This window comes from Caretta caretta, chromosome 14 (assembly GCF_965140235.1).
Source record: "Caretta caretta isolate rCarCar2 chromosome 14, rCarCar1.hap1, whole genome shotgun sequence".
NCBI classification, from domain to species: Eukaryota; Metazoa; Chordata; order Testudines; family Cheloniidae; genus Caretta; species Caretta caretta.
Genome location: NC_134219.1, coordinates 1,783,803 through 1,804,357, shown reverse-complemented (window position 1 = coordinate 1,804,357; position 20,555 = coordinate 1,783,803). Strand labels below are relative to the sequence as shown.

Genomic DNA, 20,555 nt, shown 5'->3' with positions numbered 1-20,555 from the left:
TCCAGTTTTGCACACAGAGCTAGTTAGACAGGCAGAGCTGCAGAGACTCAGTGCGTGGATGAGACAGTGGTATTCGGAGGAGGGATTTAGGTTTATTAGGAACTGGGGAACCTTTTGGGAAAGGAGGAGCCAATTTAGGAAGGAGGGGCTCCACCTATACCAAAACAGAACCAGATTGCTGGCATGGAAAATTAAAAAGATCATAGAGGAGTTTTTCAGCTAAGGGCTGGGAGAAAGGTGACAGGTGTGGAGGAGCGCGTGGTTCGGACAGACACATCCCTTAGGAAGGGATTTAGTAAAGGGGGTACTCTATAGCCTAGTAAAGAGGAGAGCATTGAAGTTGAGAAAGAACAGGTGCAAACTGAAGAGAAACAGTCAAATGAAAGAATCCCATTCAGTTACATCACATGAAGGCAGATAACTAAATATTGACACTTTTTTATAAGTGCTTGTATACAAATGCAAAAAGTCTAAATAGTGAGATGGGTGAATTTGAGCGTTTGGTATTAAAAGAGAATATTTTTATAATAAGCATCACAGAAACTTGGTGGAACAATGTTAATCAACATGTCCCAGTAATACCAGGGTGCAAAATATATAGGAAGGACAGAGTAGTCACACTGCGGGGAATAGGCACTATATGTGAAAGAAGGCATAGAGTCAAATATAGTAAAAATCTTAAATGAATCAAACTGTTCCGTCAGATCTCTATGAATATAAACTCTGTGCTGGAATAATAAGAGCATAGCAGTAGGAATGTACTGCCAATCACCTGATTAGGATGGGGACAGTGACTGTGAAATGTTCAGGGAGATTAGAGATACTATAAAAACAGAAAACCCAATAAAAATGGGAGATTTCAACTATCTCCATGTTGACAGGGAACATGTCACCTCAGGACGGAAAGCAGAGAGAACATTTCTAGACATCATAATGGCTGATTCTTAGAGCAGCTAGTCCTGGAACCCGCAAGGGGAGAAGCAGTTCCTGAGTTAGTCCTAAGTGGTGCACAGATGTGGTCCAATATAGCTAAACTGCTCAGTAATAGAGACCATAATATAATTAAATTTAACATCCTTGTGGGGGGAAAATACCAAAGAAACCCACCACGGTAGCATTTAACTTCAAAAAGGGGAACTCACAAAAACAAGGAGGCTAGTTAAATGGAGATGAAAAGGAACAGTCACAAGAGTGAAATGCCTGCAAGCTGCCTGGAAACTGTTTAGAAACACCACACTAGAGGCTCAAACTATAAGTATACCCCTAATAATAATAATAAAAAAAAAAAGCAAGAGGACCAAAATAATGCCACAGTTGCTAAACAGCACTGTAAAAGAGGCAATCAGAGGCAAAAAGACATCTTTTTAAAACTGGAAGTCAAATCCCGCTGAAGAAAATAGGAAGGAGCATAAACTCTGGTAAGTCAAATGTAAAAGTATAATTAGGCCAAAAAAGAATTTGAAGAGCAACTTGCAAAAAACTAACAAAACTAACAGCAAATTTTTTTAAGTACGTCAGAAGCAGGAAGTCTTTGAAACAATGAGGGGCCACTGGACAATCAAGGTGCTAAAAGAGCACTGAAGGAAAACAAGGCTGTTGCAGAGAAGCTAAATGAATTCTTTGCATCTGTCTTCGCTGCAGGGGCTATGGGGGAGATCCTCACCCTCGCCATTCTTTTTAGGTGACAAATTGGAGGATCCCAGATTGAGGTGTTAGTAGAGGAGGTTTTGGAACAAATTGATGAAAAAAAACAAACCAGCAATAAGTCACCAGGACCAGATGGTATCGCCCAAGAGTTCTGAAGGAACTCAAATATGAAATTGCAGAACTACTAACTGTGGTATGTAACCCGTTACTTAAATCAGTCTCTGAACCAGCTGACTGGAGGATAGTTAATATAATGCTGATTTTTTAAAAAAAGGCTGCAGAGATGATCTTGACAATTACAGCCCAGTAAACCTAAGTTCAGTATCAGGCAAATTGGCTGAAACTATAGTAAAGAATGGAATTATCAGACAAATCAACACAGTACGTTGGGGAAGAGTCAACAAGGCTTTTGTGCAGGGAAATCATGCCTCACCAATCCATTAAAATTCTTTGAGGTGGTGAACTAACATGTGGACCAGCGTGATCCAGTGGATAGAGTATACTTGGACTTTCAGGAAACCTTTGACACAGTCCCTCACCAAAGGGTCTTAAACAAAGTAAGGAGTCGTGGGATCAGAGGGAAAGTCCTGTCATGGATCAGTAACTGGCTAAAAGCTAGGAAACAAAGGCTAGGAATAGATGGTCAGTTTTCACAGTGAAGAGAGGTAAATAGTGGCGTGCCCCAGGGATCTGTTCTGGGACCAGTGCTGTGCAATGTATTTATAAATAGTGAGGTGCCACGGTTTGCAGATGGTACAAAATTACTTAAGATAGTGTGATAGGGTTGGGCCAGATAGCTATAGGAGAGTAATAGAAGGCAGATATATTAGCCCCAGGTTAAGTAGGTCCCTTTTCTCTGGCTAAGGTAACAGGGAAGGTTCCAGAACAGTCAGGAACTTTCTGGAAACAATTAAGGCAGGCTGATTAGAACACCTGCAGCCAATCAAGAAGCTGCTAGAATCAATTAAGGCATGCTAATCAGGGCACCTGGGTTTAAAAAGGAGCTCGCTTCAGTTTGTGGTGTGTGTGCGAGGAGCTGGGAGCAAGCAGTGCAAGAAGCTGAGAGTGAGAAGGCGTACTACTGGAAGACAGAAGTAGAAGCATTATCAGACACCAGGAGGAAGGTCCTGTGGTGAGGATAAAGAAGGTGTTGGGAGGAGGCCATGGGGAAGTAGCCCAAGGAGTTGTAGTTGTCACGCAGCTGTTACAGGAGCCACTGTAGACAGCTGCAATTTACAGAGCCCTGGGCTGGAACCCGGGTTCCCCCATCCCTCCACCCCCCCAACTCCCTACGTGATGCCAAAGGAGTTGAACTGGACTGTGGGTTCTACACGAGGGGAAGGTCTTTGGCCTGTTCCCTGATCTACTAGGTGGATCAGCAGAGACTGCGGGGATTGTTCTTCTTCCTTTCCCGATGCTGGCCAGTGATGAGCCTAACTGAGTGAATGGCAGATTTGAGCCACGAAAGTGGCCAATCTGAGGGCTGCCGGGAACCTCTGAGGCGAGAAAATCCGCCAATAAGCGCAGGACCCACCAAGGCAGAGGAGGAACTTTGTCACAATAGTTAAGTCCAAAGCAGACTGTGAAGAGTTACAAAGGGATCCAATTAAAGTGGGTGACTGGGCAACAAAATGGCAGATGAAATTCAATGTTGATGCATGCAAAGTAATGCATATTGGAAGAAATCACAACTATACACACAAAATGATGGGGTCTAAATTAGCTGTTACCACTCAAGAAGGAGATCTTGGAGTCACTATGGCTAGTTCTCTGAAAACATCTGCTCAATGTGCAGTGGCATTTGAAAAAATAAACAGGGTTAGGAACCATTTGGAAAGAGAGAGATAAGATGGAAAATATCATAATGCCACTGTATATATCCAGGGTACTCCCACACTTCAAATACTGCGTGCAGTTATGGTTGTCTCATCTCAAAACAGATACATTAGAATTGGAAAAAGTACAGAGAAGGGCAGCAAAAATCATTAAGGGTATGGAATAGCTTCCGTATGAGGAAAAATTAAAAAAGACTGAGGTGGTTCCTCTTAGAAAAGAGGTGACTAAGGGGGGGATACAATAGAGGTCTATAAAATCATGACTGGTGTGGAGAAAGTGAATAAGGAAATGTTATTTACCCCTTCACATAACACAAGAGGCCAGGGTCACCCAATGCCATTAATAATCAGCAGGTTTGAAACTAACACTTCTTCACACAACACACAGTCAACCTGTGGAACTCATTGCCTGGGGATGTTGTGAAGGCCAAAAGTATAACTGGCTTCAAAAAAGAATTCTCTCCAGACTCAAGCAGGAAGGCTATCGTGCTCTGCACTAGTTAGCCCCTCGGTCTGAGTTAGTTTAACATTTTTGAATCTTTTGGGAGCAGCCTGCAGACTATCCATATCATGGGAAAACCACAAACCCGCAGTGAAGAGCGACATAAAACAACAGCGGTTTTTGGTTCCCCAAGTGGTAGCCAACACACACTGAACTGGCCTCAGTGGTACCAGCATATTACGGAGGAAGCTCAAACCAAGAGAGAGCCCGGTTGCTTTGAACTGCAGTGTTTGCCAGCTGGAGAACAGTTAAGCCTGCAGGGGAAGGAATGTAATTTTTAAACTTCTCAGAGCCAGTCATGGGCTGAAGAGTATAAAGAATGTGAAGGACTCTCAGTCTTGCCACAGTTTGTGAGCAGTGCAGAGCTCTGCATGCCTGGGGATGGAGGGAATCGCCATAGATCCCCGCTCAGCCCTCTGCTTCGATTTCTGTGCGCTCAGAATCCCTTCAGGCAATGGATTATTCCAGAGGTGGCCCCGCCGTGGCTGCTGGGGTTTCGGGGAGGAGGGAGTTGAGCCAAGCTCTGTGGCAGGCAGCAGTGCAGTTCAAAGAGCCAGTGTTTAACATTTTTATTCTTATTTTCCATTTTTGACATTGTTGCTCAGTCCCTCTTTCCCGGCCCTTCGTAAGCTGTTAAATCACTCCATTGATTTCGTGTGAGCATCGCTGAGAGCTCATTTTTATCTTGGTGAAAACCAGACTCGCTCATGGGCACATAATGAAATTGTATAAATATACCCTTAGCTGGGAATCTAATTTATTTTTCCTGTTCATTATGGGGTAGAAGGCCACTATGAAATGTCTAACGTTTTTCCCCCCAGTGCTGGAATTGAAAGGCTGGTGCAGGCTCTTTTCATACTGATGATTTCGTCCTGATTCAATTTAAAGCTGGTTAGAGCTCAAATACTGTAGCATCATTGACAAAGATCAGTGTGGGTTGTAATGCTAATATCGTCTTGGCTGCGGCTTCAGCATCGCCAGAAGAACGCAGGTTAAAAACCGCTTCCATTGGAGAGCAGCTGGGCCTGTAGTGTCCACATGGGTCTATCTGGGCAGGACTGGGAGTAGAAAGGAGGTAAGTTGTTTGCAGCTGCCAGGCCAGTGTGCTGCACCGGAGATAGAAGGGTGACTGGGAGTGCTGGTCACCCCCTCACTTAGAAGCTAAATCTTCTTACCTGGCAGCATGTAGAGGACATCCAGGTTACCATCCTTGGCAGCAAGAAGCTGGGCTGAGTTGGAAAGAGGTGACTTCCTGCAGGAGACCTTGGCAGAGCCAGCTGGAGTGGAGGAGTTTCTGCAGTGGAGCAGAGGGAAGGAAGTGCCTGGGAAGAATGGTCCAGCTGGTGGGGTCAGCAAGATGTTAGGCCGTCCATTTGTCCGTCATTGGGGTTGATTTTTGACTGTATTGACATTTCTTTAAAGTCATGTTTTTGAGCTATAATTAAGCGGGGCCATTTAGACGGCAGCGTTAAGTGCTAAGCAGAGTTATGCAACTGCTCAGCCTTCTGCAGCGTGTTATTTCACCATGAAGTACACCAGGTTTGTGTGTGTTCTACAGTTGTATTTGTTTGGGAGTGATTAGTACAATGGGGGTTTCCAGGGTCGTGTTGCCAAGCTAAGGAAATGCCAGTTATATCCCTGCTGCAGTATCCGCTTAATTGCATTCCTTTGAGAAAGACACAAGTACTGGTGTACAAGAGGAGCTGGTAAGCTGAGCCAGTGATAGAGGCAGGGGAAGTGGGGTGGGCAATACGCTTAGCCAGCCAGGCCGCCCTGAGCCTCTCTGTTCCCAGTATAGTGTTGGGAGTTGCCTGTCATGCAACTTAGGTTGGGCAGGGTGAGCCGTTTTACCCTCACAATGGCTCCATCTCCCCGAATGGCTGTTCATGGAGTTTATGTGCTGTCAAAGGTACTGCCTCCGAGTCAACACTGGGGAGAGGCACATGCCATTAGCTTTCATCAAAGTGGCACAGCCTAGTGGACCGTGCACAGAACTGGGAGCCAGGAGTTGCTGGGTTCTGATGGATTCTGTGAGCCTTGCTCTTTGTTCTTGCCTGAGTCTCAGTGGTCCTGTCTTCTGTATGACATTTCCTCATTCCAGTGTACACAGGGCAAATGGTAGCTAGCTGGCCAGGGACCCCCATCCAGGCTGTGTGGCGGCCAGCTAGTGCAGCTTCAAACCATTGCCCGAATCGTAACAGGGTTTCCTAATTGTGTTAACTTAAGCCAAGATAATTGATAAACACGCCCTTTTTCCCATCCAGGAAAGCCTGTGAGCTCTCTCCGCCGTACTCTGTGAAGCGGGGTACAGGTTTGCTTGCTTAGCTGGCAGGGCATTGAGGATTAATTATTGAAGACTGTGAAGTGCTTTCCCAGTGTAAGTGCCAGGCGTTGTTACCGTTTCGTCCCAGCCACACTTGAGAGGCAGAGCGCTGGGTGTCCGGACGTGGCATGAGGAGATGTTACTCTGCAGAGCTTCCTGGGGTCCCTGGAAGCCAGTGAGCAAGAAGGGCTCAGCATCAGCTGTGTGGCTGCCGGCACAGTTGCTGTGCAGATGTTGGGGTAGGACTCGCCTTTGGAAGGCTCAGGACGAGTAGCCACCTTTCGCACAAATGGGTAAGGCATTCACCTGGACAAGCTCTGCCCCCTCTGCCAGCGTGCCCTCTCCCCGGGCTCTCTGCTGCCTTCCGCCCTGACACTGGTGGGTCCCCCAGGGGCACATTACACTGCATTCCACGGGGTGACTGCAGCGCAGGTTGGCATCCCTGTGCCAGCTTTCACCTCGTTGGCGTGGCCAAAGAGCAGTGACGATGTGACCGCAGTGTTGTATGGGCTCGGGGTCCCAGGCGGGCCCAGGCTCTGCACTCTTGCGTCTCTGCTGCTGATTTTACTCATGCGAACCAGATGGAAGCTGGTGTAAACATGCCCTCGGCGTATCTCTGCACCGCCTGCCCAGCGAGCTTCCAGCCCGGGCCGGCAGACTCGGGCTCCTGCTGCCACGCTACAGAGAGCTGTGGAGACGCTGCGGAGACGCTGCAGGGGGGATGGACCTCAGAGCCCAAGCTCCAGCCTGAACTGCAGCTTCCAAGGGCTGCTAACCGCTGTTTTCAGAGCAGTGGTGCAAGCCCCATCAGCTAGGGCTGGGGGCGGGCTGCTGCAGGCCGTGTGAGAGGGCAGCAAGCTGCGGCAGGACGGAATTGGGTGCCTGGGATACTAGAAGGGCCTCCCCCACTGAAGGCTTCTTGCGAGCGTTTGTTGCGCAGAATCCCGGCTTTCCACTTATCTCACTTTCTTCAGCGCTTTAGAGTGTCAAAAGTCATCTCTGCCCCGCCCCCAAGTGTTCAGATACAAGCACATGAGCCGCTTCCGTGCTGCATTCTGCTGTGCCCCCTTCTAACAGGCACAGAAGAGCCCAGCAATTCAGCTTTAAGGAACCAGCAAGGGGCACTTTTGTGGGCACAAATGAGGTAAATGGGACCCTGGCTCTTCCCAGGAGCAGTGTCCGTTTTGGCACCTAGTGCTTTGCTTGAGCAGCTTTTGGGGCTGCTGGAGGCAAGGTTCTCTGGAGAGCTGTCAGGGGCCTCCTGCCTCCGGCCCCTTGGCTGCTCTGATGCTCCCCTGACTAGACTTGGGTTTGTTTCTGAAGAGCATCATGGAGCAGTAGGAGGGAGGATCTATGACCCGAATATTTACACTTCTGTCCTTCACCCTTCCTCCCACCGGAAAGCTGGGATAATTGGTGAGCGCTCCAAGCCCTGTGTGCCAGCGGACACATCATTCCAGCAAGAGCAGAAATTAAATATCTCGAGGGGAAGAGAGGGGAAATGAGCAGATTAGAGGGTTAAAGTGCCAGCAGTGAATTTGCAGCGGTGCAATTAGTGCTAACCTTCATGTGCACTTGTCAGCCTCTTCTTTGAACTCTCTCCCTGACGGCCTTCCTGAGATCCATAGATTTTCCAGCTAAGTCATTCACCATCTTGATAAGACTCGCTGAGGTTTCCGGGGTACAGTTTATCGCGGAAACCCAGTTAAGCTCTCACTCACTAGCCTGTGAAATTTCCTTTCTTGAACAGCAAGGGAACATGTGTGTGTCCTTTAACAAGCATCTCCCACTCAGTAGCAAAACATGGGGAGCAAACGCAATGCAGGGGAGCCATCCAGGGACCTTCTTGTGACACCCACCCACCCCATGTGGGGGGTACAGAGTGGTGTCCACGTGCTGTGATTTCTCCTGCAGCACAGCTCTCTGGTGGATCCCTAAATCCAATTTGTTGAAAGATGAACAATTTTATGAGCCGGCTGTTCCCCTCACACCTTCTCAGCACTTCCATTCGCAGCAACTCTTCTCTGAGAGCAGAATTTATTTAGCACCTCCCCCCACCCCCGCCATTGTGCCTGTTCTCCTCTCTGAACACAATGTAAATCAATCGACCCTATAAACAGCCTTCCTGAGCCCAAAGGGCCTCCCCTAGGGGCACCTACCTCTGCCTTGAAGCCTGGCGAACAGGTGATTCCTACCCCAGGCTCCTGAAGGCCAGGCTGGTTCTCTCTGGCATCTTTCACACTCCAGGGATCATAGAACACTTTCCAAAGCAGTGAGTTAGGCCCCATCAGTTCATAGGCACAGGCAATGTGGAGACTGCTGTGTGCTTATGCTGGTGACGGGGTGAAGCGTTGATGACTTTTGTGAGGCAAACATTGGCTTGGATTCCAGGGTTCTCCCTGTCCTGCTCTGGAAGTTGCAGGATCTTTAGCTGTCTGATGTGCCATCCAGGGAGTTTCGCTTGATGCCCTCTCTTGCAAAGGATGGTGCCTAGAAGGCTCGAGCTCCTTTGTGCCAGAGAGTGTGTTAGATGATGTGTCCTTGTGCATGACTCAAACGCTTGGCCTTCTGACCTAGTAGCAATAGTGCTACCAAGTGAACCACATGGGTGCTTTTTGTGTGTTGTGTAAGAATGCAGCTCATGAGTAGCAGAGCCACAAGTGAATTAATCCTGTCTCTCCTCATGAATGAAGTTCAAGTCATAACAGATCAGTTGTCCTAGCTAGAGATGGGCAAATAACTGATTTCTTTGGTTCGCTGGCAGTTCAAAAAACAAACAAAAACCAGTCCAACCCAAACTGAAAATAAAATGTTTCAGAATTTTTGGTGAATCAGAAAAAATTTGTTTAATCTTGAACAAAATGTTTTGTTTGGGGCATTTTTAAACTTTTTTAATAAAGCAAAGGAAATGAAAGGCTGGAGTCACAAAATGGAAGTGCGGGGAGTAGTCTTCAAATACGCGAAGGGCTCTTAGAAGATGATGATCAATTGCTCTCCATAGCCACTGAAGGTAGGACAAGATGTCATGGGCTTAATCTGCAGCAAGGGAGATTTGGGTTAGATAATAGGAAAAAGTTTCTAACTCTAAGGGTGGTTAAGCTCTGGAACAGGCTTCCAAGGGAGGTTGTAGGGTCCAATCAGTTTTAAAGAACAGATAGGAATTTATCCAATCAGGGATGGTCTCCATTTACTTGGTCCTGCCTCAGCATAGGGGGCTGGACTAGATGCTCTCTTGAGGTCTCTTCCAGCCTTACCTTTCTATGAATCTATGATACCCTCATACCCAAGGCATCCACCTGGGAGGGGAGATACCTAGGTTCAGTTTGCTGCTCCTAAGCCAGGGTTTGGAACCCACGTCTCCTCCATCCCAGCTGAGTGCCCTAACCACTGGGCTATAGGGCATCCCAGGATGGATTTGTCTGACTCTCCTATTGAAGCAGTTCCACTTTGGTCCACAGTGAGATTGTGAGAATAACTATTGTGGTGGTTAGGCGCTCATTCTGGAGTGGGGTGGCCCTGTTCCAGGCCTGGCTCCAGAGAAGGGATTCAAACCTGGATTTCCCACATCCGAAGTGAGTGCCCTAAGCATTGAGTTACTGTTGTTATAAAGGGGCGGGGGCTCCACCAGTGTTTTGTGAATGGTACCTAAAGCCTCTTGTGAATCTAGCCCACAAACTCAAAATGTTTCATTTTGATAATGTTGAAATGAATTGTTTGGATGTTTCTGAATTATTGCTTCTGTTTTCATTTCACTTGAAACAGTTTCCCAAAATTGACGTACATTCATGAACTGTTTTCATTGGCTAAATCTGCATTTTTTTGGCCTGGAAAAAGTTTTGGATGAAATATTTGTCTTAGCTCTATTCAGAGATCCTATTCCACTGCATGCATCCGACGAAGTGAGCTGTAGCTCACGAAAGCTTATGCTCAGATAAATTTGTTAGTCTCTAAGGTGCCACAAGTCCTCCTTTTCTTTTTGCGAATGCAGACTAACACGGCTGCTATTCTGAAACCTATCCACACACTGTGCGTTCTCCCATTTCTCGTCAGGACTGGATTTACTTTTGATGAGTGTTGTTAAGTGATCAGTGCTCTAAGTACCTTTCTAGTTGTAATACCACTGCCATGAAACAGAAATGACTATAAATAAATTTAACATACCTATCCCACTGCCTTCCTGCAGCATCACAGAGCAAGGAAGCTGGCAGGTGACATGTGTTAAAACTACAAGCACCAGCTCTGATTTTTATATCTGACAGTTCTATGCAGCTTGTCCTGTTTGAGTGGGTGTTTCAGCCCCACCTCTCATATTGACTGGCCTCTGTGTATGTCTACCGATGAGCATTTAGTACTGCAGTGGTTGTTGGTTTTACGTTTACAAGAGAATTAACACCCTCTGTTTGGGTCCATCCCAGCTGGGGAAGTCCCTCTTATTCCCCAGGTGTGAAAGGCGTGATTCTCTGTGTCTCCTTGTTGGTGCTTGCTGGAGATGTCTTTGGTATGTCTTGTGATTCCCTCTCTGACGGATTATCTGGAGCTGTGTTGTTCTTCCCGTCCATGGTTCTGCTGATGTGAATCTGTAACAGCCACCCAGAAATGACAGAAAAGTCTGAATCATTTAACGGAGAAGCAGAAAACCTGCCTGACATGAAAGGGAAATAACAGGGGTATTTCCACATCAAAGGCTTCTGCTGCTTCCCTTCCCTCCCCTCCACAGATTCTCAGCTGGCTGGAGAGTGTCTGAGAGCACACAGGCATGCCTGGCTGATCAGGGAGTATGTGGGGACTGCCAAGCAAAAGGGATGGTGCACCACTGCTCTTGTGAGGTGGCACTCCCAACCCTTAGCCACCATTAAGTGTAACTCACCTTCTGAGTTTTCTCTGCTTGGGAGGCAGGCTGGATAGACTAGATGGCAGTGGATAGGATGGATGCGGCTCAGATCCCACTATTTTTACATTGCATACAAGCAGTGAGCTCTTTGATTCTCTACCGTCACTTGCTGCTTATCCAGTGGAGTCACCTCTTTGAGGTGACCAGGTAGTGCAGAAACAAGGAAGACCTCCTTTGGCTGCGGGGGTTGCTAGGAGGCCCCACCGTTTGCCAAGGATGAGGGCTTAGGCTCTGTGGCAAACACTTGGGTCACTGGCCTACTCCCTCTACATAGGCCAGTCAAAACATCCAGCTTGTATGATGTGGCAGCCAGAACTTTCTGGTTGGGGCTAGCAGCTGAGAGTGCCACTCCCTATGCATCCTGGTCCTAATCCTCAAAGCTCTCCGTGGTCTAGGACTGGGCTACTTAAGAGCACCCTCTGTCCCTGATCAGGCAAAACACAAACTAGAAGCACCTGTGATGAGACTCTTGGGAGTCCTTGGTACAGCATCTTAGACCGTGCAATACCTGGCCCCAACGGGTAGAGTGAGCCTGTTCTCACAGCCTGATGCTACACCCACCTCCTTGCAGAAACCGACCAGAACTAGCAGAAAATTCAGGTTGAAATGACCAGACTCCAAATGGTGAACAGCAAATTCCATGTACAGGCTTTTTATGCTTCTCTTGAATTTGTATTTGTGCCTAGATTCCATGGTGATTGGAGCTCTATAAATACTTTAAACAGATGGATTTCCCACCAGATTATCATGAGTCTCAGGCATGTCAGACTGAGTTTGAACAGGCAAAGTGTAAGTGTGCGTGGTTATCACTTACAGAAAACACTGAAGATGGAGTTACAATTGCTAGCATGCCGCAGTGCCTTCTGCTCTTGAATCCCTTCCAGAAAACAAGGAAATGCTCAGTTAAGTTCTCCCCACATCTCTCTCTGCACCCCCCCTTCCAAAAAAGGTGGCCCTCCAAACCCTTAGTCACCATTTAGTGTAATTAACCTTCTGAGCCTTTTCTGCCTGAGAGGGAGGCAAGGCAGATTAGGCAGCCGTAGATTGGATGGATGCAGCTCAAATCCCACGATTTTTACCTTCCTACAAGCAGTGAGCTGTTGATCGGTTCTCTACTCTGTCACTTGCAGCTTATCCAATGGAGTCACCTCTTTGAGAACTTTTTTGTCACCAGGTAGTGACAAAAGCAAGAAAGGCTTCCTTTGACTGCTTTGACTAAAGGCTTTTGATACTGTCTCGCATGACCTCCTACTAAACAAACTAGGGAAATACAACCTAGATGGAGCTACTATAAGGTGGGTGCATAACTGGTTGGAAAACCGTTCCAAGAGAGTAGTTGTCAGTGGTTCGCAGTCAAGTTGGAAAGGCAAGTCAAGTGGGGTCCTGCAGGGATCAGTTCTGGGTCTGGTTCTGTTCAATGTCTTCATCAATGATTTAGATAATGGCATAGAGAGTACTCTTATAAAGTTTGCGGCCGATACCAAGCTGGGAGGGGTTGCAAGTGCTTTGGAGGATAGGATTAAGATTCAAAATGATCTGGACAAACTGGAGAAATGGTCTGAAGTAAATAGGATGAAATTCAATCAGGAAATGCAAAGTACTCCACTTAGGAAGGAATAATCCGTTGTACACATACAAAATGGGAAATGACTGGCTAGGAAGGAGTACTTTGGAAAGGGATCTGGGAGTCATAGATAGTGGATCACAAGCTAAATATGAGTCAATAGTGTAACACCGTTGCAAAAAAAGAGAACATCATTCTGGGATGTATTAGCAGGAGTGTTGTAAGCAAGACAAGAGAAGTAATTCTTCCGCTTTACTCCACACTGATTAGGCCTCAACTGGAGTACTGTGTCCAGTTCTGGGTGCCACATTTCAGGAAAGATGTGATCAAATTGGAGAAAATCCGGAGAAGAGCGACAAAAATGATTAAAGGTCAAGAAAACATGACCTATGAGGGAAGATTGAAAAAATTGGGTTTGTTTAGTCTGGAGAAGAGAAGACTGAGAGTGTACATAAGAGTTTTCAAGTATGTAACAGGTTGTTAAAAGGAGGAGAGAGAAAAAATGTTCTCCATAACCTCTGAGAATAGGACAAGAAGCAATGGGTTTAAATTGCAACAAGATCAGTTTAGGTTGGACATTAGGAAAAACTTCCTAACTGTCAGGGTGGTTAAGCACTGGAATAAATTTCCCAGGGAGGTTGTGGAATCTCCATCATTGGAGGTTTTTAAGAGCAGGTTAGACATTCATCTGTCAGGGATGTGTGATGGGGTAGTCAAGATCTGGAGGTCCCCAACTGGAGGCCATGTGGCCCTGCCCCAGAAAAGATCAGAGGAGAAGTCTTTTAGGCAGCCAAGAGCGGCTGCAGGTGAAGCAGCCAATCAGGGGCCAGGAGAGCCATATAAAAAGAAGCAGCAGAGTGAGACAGAGCAGTCAGTTGCTGCCTGGAGCTGGAAGAGGGACAACCGGGTTTCTAGATGGCTGGAAGAACAGCAGGACCACAGACAGATCAGCGTGGGCAGGGTTGAGCCCAGGGAGGGCTGCCGAAGACTAGGGGAGTAAAGAAGGCTGGTTGAGAGGACCGAGCAAGGACTGAGCCCAGAACCTCGCCGGATCAAGCAAAAGGTACTGTTGGACTGGTATAGAGGGCAGTGTCTCCAGGGAGGAAGCCTTGGCGGAAGTAAAAACTGTATGCCCCGGAAGGGGTTTGTTCTTTCCGGTCCACCTACGGACAGTGTGAGAGACTCGGCTGAAGGGCTGAGTCACTGAAGACCCGCTAAAGCAACCATTGGCCCGGGGGCGAAGGAGGGCTCACCAAAGCGGCGTGCCATCCTGTTCCAAGAACTAAGAAACAGCAAGTAATGGCTGATGGGAGGTTTCCAGTGCTCTTGAGCTTGTGGAGATGGCATGGGAAGGGTGAGTGTGAGAGCCCTGGAGGTCTTTACCTGCCGAGCTGGCCGTTTAATATGGTCAGGGAACACCACGGGCTGTTGGTTCATTCCTTGTTAGGTTGCTGACTGTGCCTGATTGTTTGTAATGCCTTTTCTGGATTTCTCTGTGTGTTGGGGGGCAGGGGGACTTGTCCTGTTCTACCTGTCGCCTACCGGGACTGTTTGGGAAAAGCCTTGGGTGACGCAGAGAGGGGGGTCCCCTTCAGCCTGAGGCTGTCTCTCTGCAATCACAGCTTGTTGCTGTTTTGGAGTTTCCCCAATAGGTGCTGATCAGGTGAAATCCCCAGCGGGTGGGAGGGAATCAGTCGGTGTTGTTTGCTGCTTTTGCTGCTGTTTTCCTTCACCCAGCCTCCTCCACGCAGGCGGCATGAGGCTTATTTTAATGAGACCTCAAACTGCTTCTCCTGAAGCTGCAGAGACGGGCTCCCGCGTTACTGTTGCGACTGCTAGCGTTCCAGGCCAACTGGGTCTGTGAAAATAAAGTTCTGGCATCTGCTGCATGCTCTGCAGCCCTCAGCCAGGTGATTATGGGGAGGTGGGGAACAGTGGTAGCAGATGGAGGAGTGCTTGATTAGCATAACGTGTCATTTTCATGGCGTGGGAGCCGCAGCAGCAGGAGCGATGCTATAGAAAGACACCCACCTAAAGTCTCCGTTAGGGGAGAGAGGAATGCTCACTAATCAGCTACTGACCTGGGGGTGGGAGGCTGTAGGCGGGGAGACAGCGCAGGGGAGGAGATTAAACAACCAAATCCACAGCCCTGGTGGATACAGCTGCAGAATTCTCTTCTCAATGTTCATTTTCCCATTTCTAGTTCTTCCCTTTGATTGATACGTGCAACCGCAGGGTGTTACCAAGTGCCTTTTTTCCCTGTCCTCTGAGGGGCGTTTGAAAGTAGACTTTAAGGCTGCTAGAAAACTGCCTGGAGAAGGAGGTGATTTAACCTCTGAGCATTGCACCAGCTTCTGTTCTTAACAGCAGTACTGGGGAGAGAGTGGATTGCTTTATCTGCTGCTTCGAATGAACCTGGCACAAAGAGGCGAGAGCCTCATGTTATCTTTTCTGTGCTCCGAGGGGCAAGGGCAGGGAGGGGAGAGTGGGGTGATGTGTTCCGGGGGTAAGTGGGACCAGGCTTGTGCACATGGGATGGCAGCTGGGGTGGGGTGGGTTGGCGCGTGCGTGTAGGTGTGCTCTGGACCCATCCCCACCCGCTGTGACCAGTCAGCTGTCCAGGCTTGTGCACATGGGATGGCAGCTGGGGTGGGGTGGCGCGTGCGTGTAGGCGTGCTCTAGGCCCATCCCCACCCGCTGTGACCAGTCAGCTGTCCAGGCTTGCAGGCTGTAGGGATAAGAAGTGAGAAGAGGCTGGTTATGGTTGGTGCGCACTGATTTTTATTCCTGGACCCACCGGTTCTTTGTGCCCAGCTTGGCCTCCAGCAAAGAAAAGCATCCAAACCTCATGCCTTTCTGAAGGGAAACCTGCATTAAATTGGTCCTGAGCACAGTCTCTTTAAGGGAGGCCATTCCCCTCATGTCCTTTCTGGGGAGCAGGGAGAGCGGGCTGGACTCTCCACCTCTCCTTTCTGCTCCAGGCTGGAATCATTCAGGCCTCTCCCTGCACCTTTAGCTTGTAACCAGGCGATCCCCAGTGCTGCCACCTGCTTGGAACTCTACGGGCCAGTACTGACGAGAGCTGGCCAGCCTGGACCCCCACCAAGGCCATCCACCCTGCTGGGAGTGTGCTCCCGTAATGCATGTCAAGCTCCACTTTGGGAGCGCCTGGTATTCACGGAGAGCTGCTCCAGTATGTGCTGCTGGGATGGTGGAACATGCTTCAGACCCATCCCTGGAGGTAATCTCCTCCCACTGGATTTTGACAAGGAGAGCTTTCCAGTGTCCCAGGCCTGTAAGCTAGGAACCCCCCTCCAGCTGCTTCCCCTCTTTATCGGGGTAGGCTGAGTGAGGCATACGCATACTGCCTAAGATTTCCAGTGGCTAAAGCAGGACAGCTTCTGCCACAGGGGCCTAGGAGGCCCAGGGGAGTTGCACAGCGAGTCTACAGTGGTGCCTACCGTCTCCCGTGGCTGTCTGGGCATGGCTCCTTGCTCTGGGTATTGGGACCTGGCACACAGGTTTGGCCTGGCCCCTATGATGGGACAGCCCTACAGAACTGAGGCCTCAGTGGGCTGAGCAAGACGATGGGAGCTCGGAACGCTGGCCTTCTCATCCCATCTCTGCCACTGATTCACTCTGTGTCCTTGGGCAGATCACTTAAGGTCAGCCTGTGGCTCCTGGCGCTGGACCCAGGGGCAATAAGGGTTGTCTGGAGGCCAGAAGCAGCAGAATGCAGGAGAGCTCTCGTCCTAGAGGCCGTGCACATGTTGCCCCTAGTGCAGCCCCAGGGGGCCTTGCTAACACACAGGGTGGTTCCCGGCAGCGCTCTTTGCCCAGGAGCAGCCTTTCCCTGTGCCCACGTTGCGGCAGCTCCCTGTGCCCTTCTCCTCTCTCAGCACAGCGGTGCTCTGTGCCTGTAAAAGGGAGATGATGATTGCCAGCCTCCGCTGGACCCGTGTTTGTACAGCGTGTCTGGGGTACGAAGCGCTGTGCAAGTGCGGAGCATGATCTACATACCCAGCCTCCAGGGGGACCTGCGGGGGAGCAAAGCCCCTGGAAAGAACCAGTGCTGTGTCAGGCTATTTGCTCCTAGGCAGCCCGGCCCATGAGGGCCAGTTCTTCTGTCGCTTGCTGTGGGGCAGGAATCACCATTTGGAACAGCCAGGTCTCAGAGCTGAGTCACCACTGCTCCTCGCTGGCCCCCTCCTCTGTGCTCCCGCTCCCTGGGCCTCAGTGGGAGCCTGCTGCCAAGCAAAGGGAAAAGCAGCTCTGGGGGAGGAAGGGGGCACTGCTGTGCCTGCCTGCCTGCCTTAGGTTGAACACTGTTCATGATGCTCTGGATCAGTACAGTGGAATAAGGGGCATGGGTGATGTCCCACAATTCAGGATGAAAGGAATTAATCACTAGAGAGAGCTGCCTCCTGACGGGCTGTTAGGCGGATCTGACATGAAGGCAAGACTGCCTCCATGTTCCTTCCTCACCCAGGGTCTGTCTGACTGGGGCTTTTTGTCCTGGAATAACTACCCACATGTAGCTGACCCCCTGCTACTCCTAGTGTTGATGAGCCAGGCTCGTGTAAAATGGGGCAAGTATTGGGTTAGCTGCACCACTGCAGAGATGGCTACTGTGGAGAGGGCCGTAGACTGCCAGAAGGTTCTGTCTGGCAGGTTGGGAGCCTAAACTTTCCAGGATGTTGTGGTCTGTCGGAAGCTGTGCATGAGGGCAGACCTGAGGTTGTCTGCAGAGACTTCATTTCTGAGGTCTGGTGTGACAGAACACTTGGGCTGATGAGAGCAGGTTACAGTTCCTGGGGGCTAGGAGATTTAGCAAAGAGTGTTTTAGAAACAAGTCCAAAGGGAAACCACCCAACCCAAGTCCTCTGGAGCTTCGGCTCTGGAAATTCCCCCCATGCAGGGAGTGAGAAGGGAGTGCTTTCCCTGTGAATCTGATACATTTCTTGCCCTGCTCCATGGCTGGGAGCATCTACCTCTAGTTGCTGAGTCCCACGCTCATTTCCAGCTGCAGTGCATTCAACTTGAAGCAACAGACCTTGAACCATATTGTTCTGGCACATTGTTGGAGGAGCAAAAAAAACTTCACACTGTGGATTTATAACTTGAGGCTGACTTCCTGGGGAGTGAGGACATTTCTGCATGTATTCAAGGACATCCCTTGTCAATTAAATCCCTGCATGGTACTAAACAAACTGGCTGCTGAGATCAAAGGGTTTTCTTTTACCTTTTTAAAACCATTGAAAGGATGCATCTGAGGGAGAGTGCTTTTGTTTCCATTAGCCTGGTGGGAAGGAGAAGCTTCCATTAAATTCACATAAAGGCATTTGCCTATGTTAATGTAGAAATGGAGTGTTTGTAAATATTGGTTCTAGGATAATGGCCTTGGAAGGCTGTGCTGTGTACATTCATAAACCTGCTGGTGTGTTGTTTCCTTTCATACGCTTACGGAGAAGTGGTATGAATCCATTATATACAATAAGGAGTCATTTTACTCTAACTTCAGTGACCTGGTGCAAAGGACAATGTGTTCAGTCCACTGTTACAGTGGAATCTTGGCTTTCCAGATTTTATTTCCCCAGTCGTAAAAGGTTAATAATTAACTGTCACATGACCTGTTTCATTCCCAAGCTCCTGTCTGTGTGTCTGTCGGTGTGTGAAATGCAGGCATCTTGGTGGTTGGGGGTGGGAGGGCAGCACTAAATGGGCCACAACCCAATAGTGAAGGCAGGAGAAACTTTCTCCCAGGGTAGTCTATGGGGAAATCCCACTGCTATATAAAGGGCTAATATTGGTGGAAGCAGGGCATGGTTTTAAAAGTCTCACCTGGAAAAGCCCCCAACACACATGCACAGAACTCAGAGTCTTGTTTGCGGGGCTCAGGAGCCAAGGCAGCCTGAGTCTCCAGAGACCATAGTGTGTGTTAAACCTGTGGGTTAAAGCAAGAACCTGTCCCCTCCTGAGTACCCTGCTGGCAGGCCTGTGACCGTACGGTGCTACTCTGCCCGAAGCCAGGAGGAGGCAGCTCTGCAGATCCTCAGGGATTGACGAAGTGGTTTACCTGAACCCACACGCTAACTATGGATCACAGCAGGAGGCTTTGTTAGTGGGTTGCGGGGGGAGGAGGGGTTCAATTTCGGTTCCTTTACATGGTCTGTTGCAAACCTGTGTGTGTGTGTGTGAGAGATCCCTCCCAAGGTGCTGGGATTGCCCAAAGCAGCTGTCTCCTTCCTTCACTGCGCTAAAAGGGCGGGACAAATGCCAGGCAGTTCCCTTCTTCAGAACGAGGAATGGCGCATTCATGCGTATGGAAGCATGTAAGGGGAGAGTGACATCATGTTTTGTGCCTCAGGCATGATGCTGTGGTCAGATCTCTCTTTGGCCGGGGAGGCATTTCCAGGGGCTCACGAAGCATCCCAAACAGTACACCCGAACCTGAGGAGTCTCCCAGCCCTTGTGCTCCATGGGGCCATATCTCCCCAGCTGGGGGCTGAGCTGAGGGCTTCATTTTTAGCCATCAGTGGAGAAGTTTAGGGACACACTGCCCTAGCTTGATGTCCCTTAAGGGGCCCAGCACCCTCGTTCCAGTCCAGGGGCACCCTACTTTGGTGCAATGAGGAGGCAGGGCTGCCTTGGGAGTTACAAGGGAGAGGCAGTCCAAAGTTAAGGGATATTCTGGAGAGGAGAGAGAGAGTCAGAAGACCGCTCAGAGCAAGGCTGGGCTGGGCTGCCCTGAAGGAGGGAGTGGCGAGGGCCCCTGCTGAGCCGTGGAGTCAGGGGAGGCTGGTGAAAGCAGGAGGCAGCAAGGCAGTTGGGGGGGGGTCACCCACAAACTTGCCCAGGCCAGAGCAGGCTGAAGGCTGAGAGCTGCAGAGGGAGGTACCTGCTGGCTCGTTGGGGCTGCAGAGGGCTGAAGGCTGGGGAATGATGGACAGGTGAGTGCGCTGATGTCTCTGGGCGAGAGCTAGGACCAGACCGGAGAATGAAACGGGCAGAGGAGCAGCCCAGCTAGAGGGGCTGGGTGGGGTGTGAGAGAGGCCAGAGCTAGGCCAGAGAGCCTGGCTGTGGCGGGGGAGGCCAGAGCCATGCCGGGGAGCCTGGCGATGGCGAGAGGGGATGGGGCTGAACTGGGTGAGTTGATGAGACTGTTGGGAGTTGAAAGGTTGAATGTACTTTGTGGACTGTGTTGGGGAATTCTGGATTAGGGTTGTGGGACGTTGGTGGTTATTTGTGTGTGACCCACGGTAGCCCTCACTGGAGATGCCAAGGTCAGGGCAGCCTGCAAAAAGGAGAGCAGATACTCCCAAGACTGGTGGGTAATACTGAAGTTAAACTCCCCAACCAGTCACAAACTGTGCTTCTGATCCCTCGGTTATCAAGAAGCAAAAAACAAACCAAAAAAAGGGGAATCGCACAGCCCCCTTATTGCATTCCAGTTCTCTGGCTCCCAGTCAGCACGTAGGTCCAGTACAGTGAGAAGTTATTTTAAAACGTTCTTCTGACCCCAAAGGGTCAGCCACGTTACCAGGTCAATATGAGTTTGGATCTTACCCCAAATACCAAGCTGCCAGCCAGTCCTTTAGTAATGAAAACTAAGGGTTTATTAGAAAAGAAAAGGAGGAGAGATGTTAAATGGTAAAGCAGTCACATACATACAGAGACTATCAAAGTCCATAGATCAGGTTCTTAGCGTTATTGGTGAGTTTGCTGGCTTGGAAGTCCCTCTGGAACAGATCCACAGCTTGTATGTGTCATTCAGTCCCTTGTTCAGAGCTTCA

General features: G+C 49.3%; 1 protein-coding gene across 20 annotated transcripts in view; it reads left to right on the top strand.

The window, feature by feature from the left end:
* Positions 1-20,555, top strand: part of RBFOX3 (RNA binding fox-1 homolog 3) — a 353,230-nt gene that overhangs the window by 45,644 nt on the left and 287,031 nt on the right. Inside the window, exon 1 of one of the 20 annotated variants that reach the window (XM_075119156.1) lies at positions 19,690-19,712. The exons of the other annotated variants lie outside the window; for them this stretch is intronic. The gene's annotated coding sequence lies outside the window, so the exon portion shown is untranslated. Of the gene's footprint in view, positions 1-19,689; positions 19,713-20,555 lie in introns of those variants that run through there. 20 annotated transcript variants of the gene reach the window in all.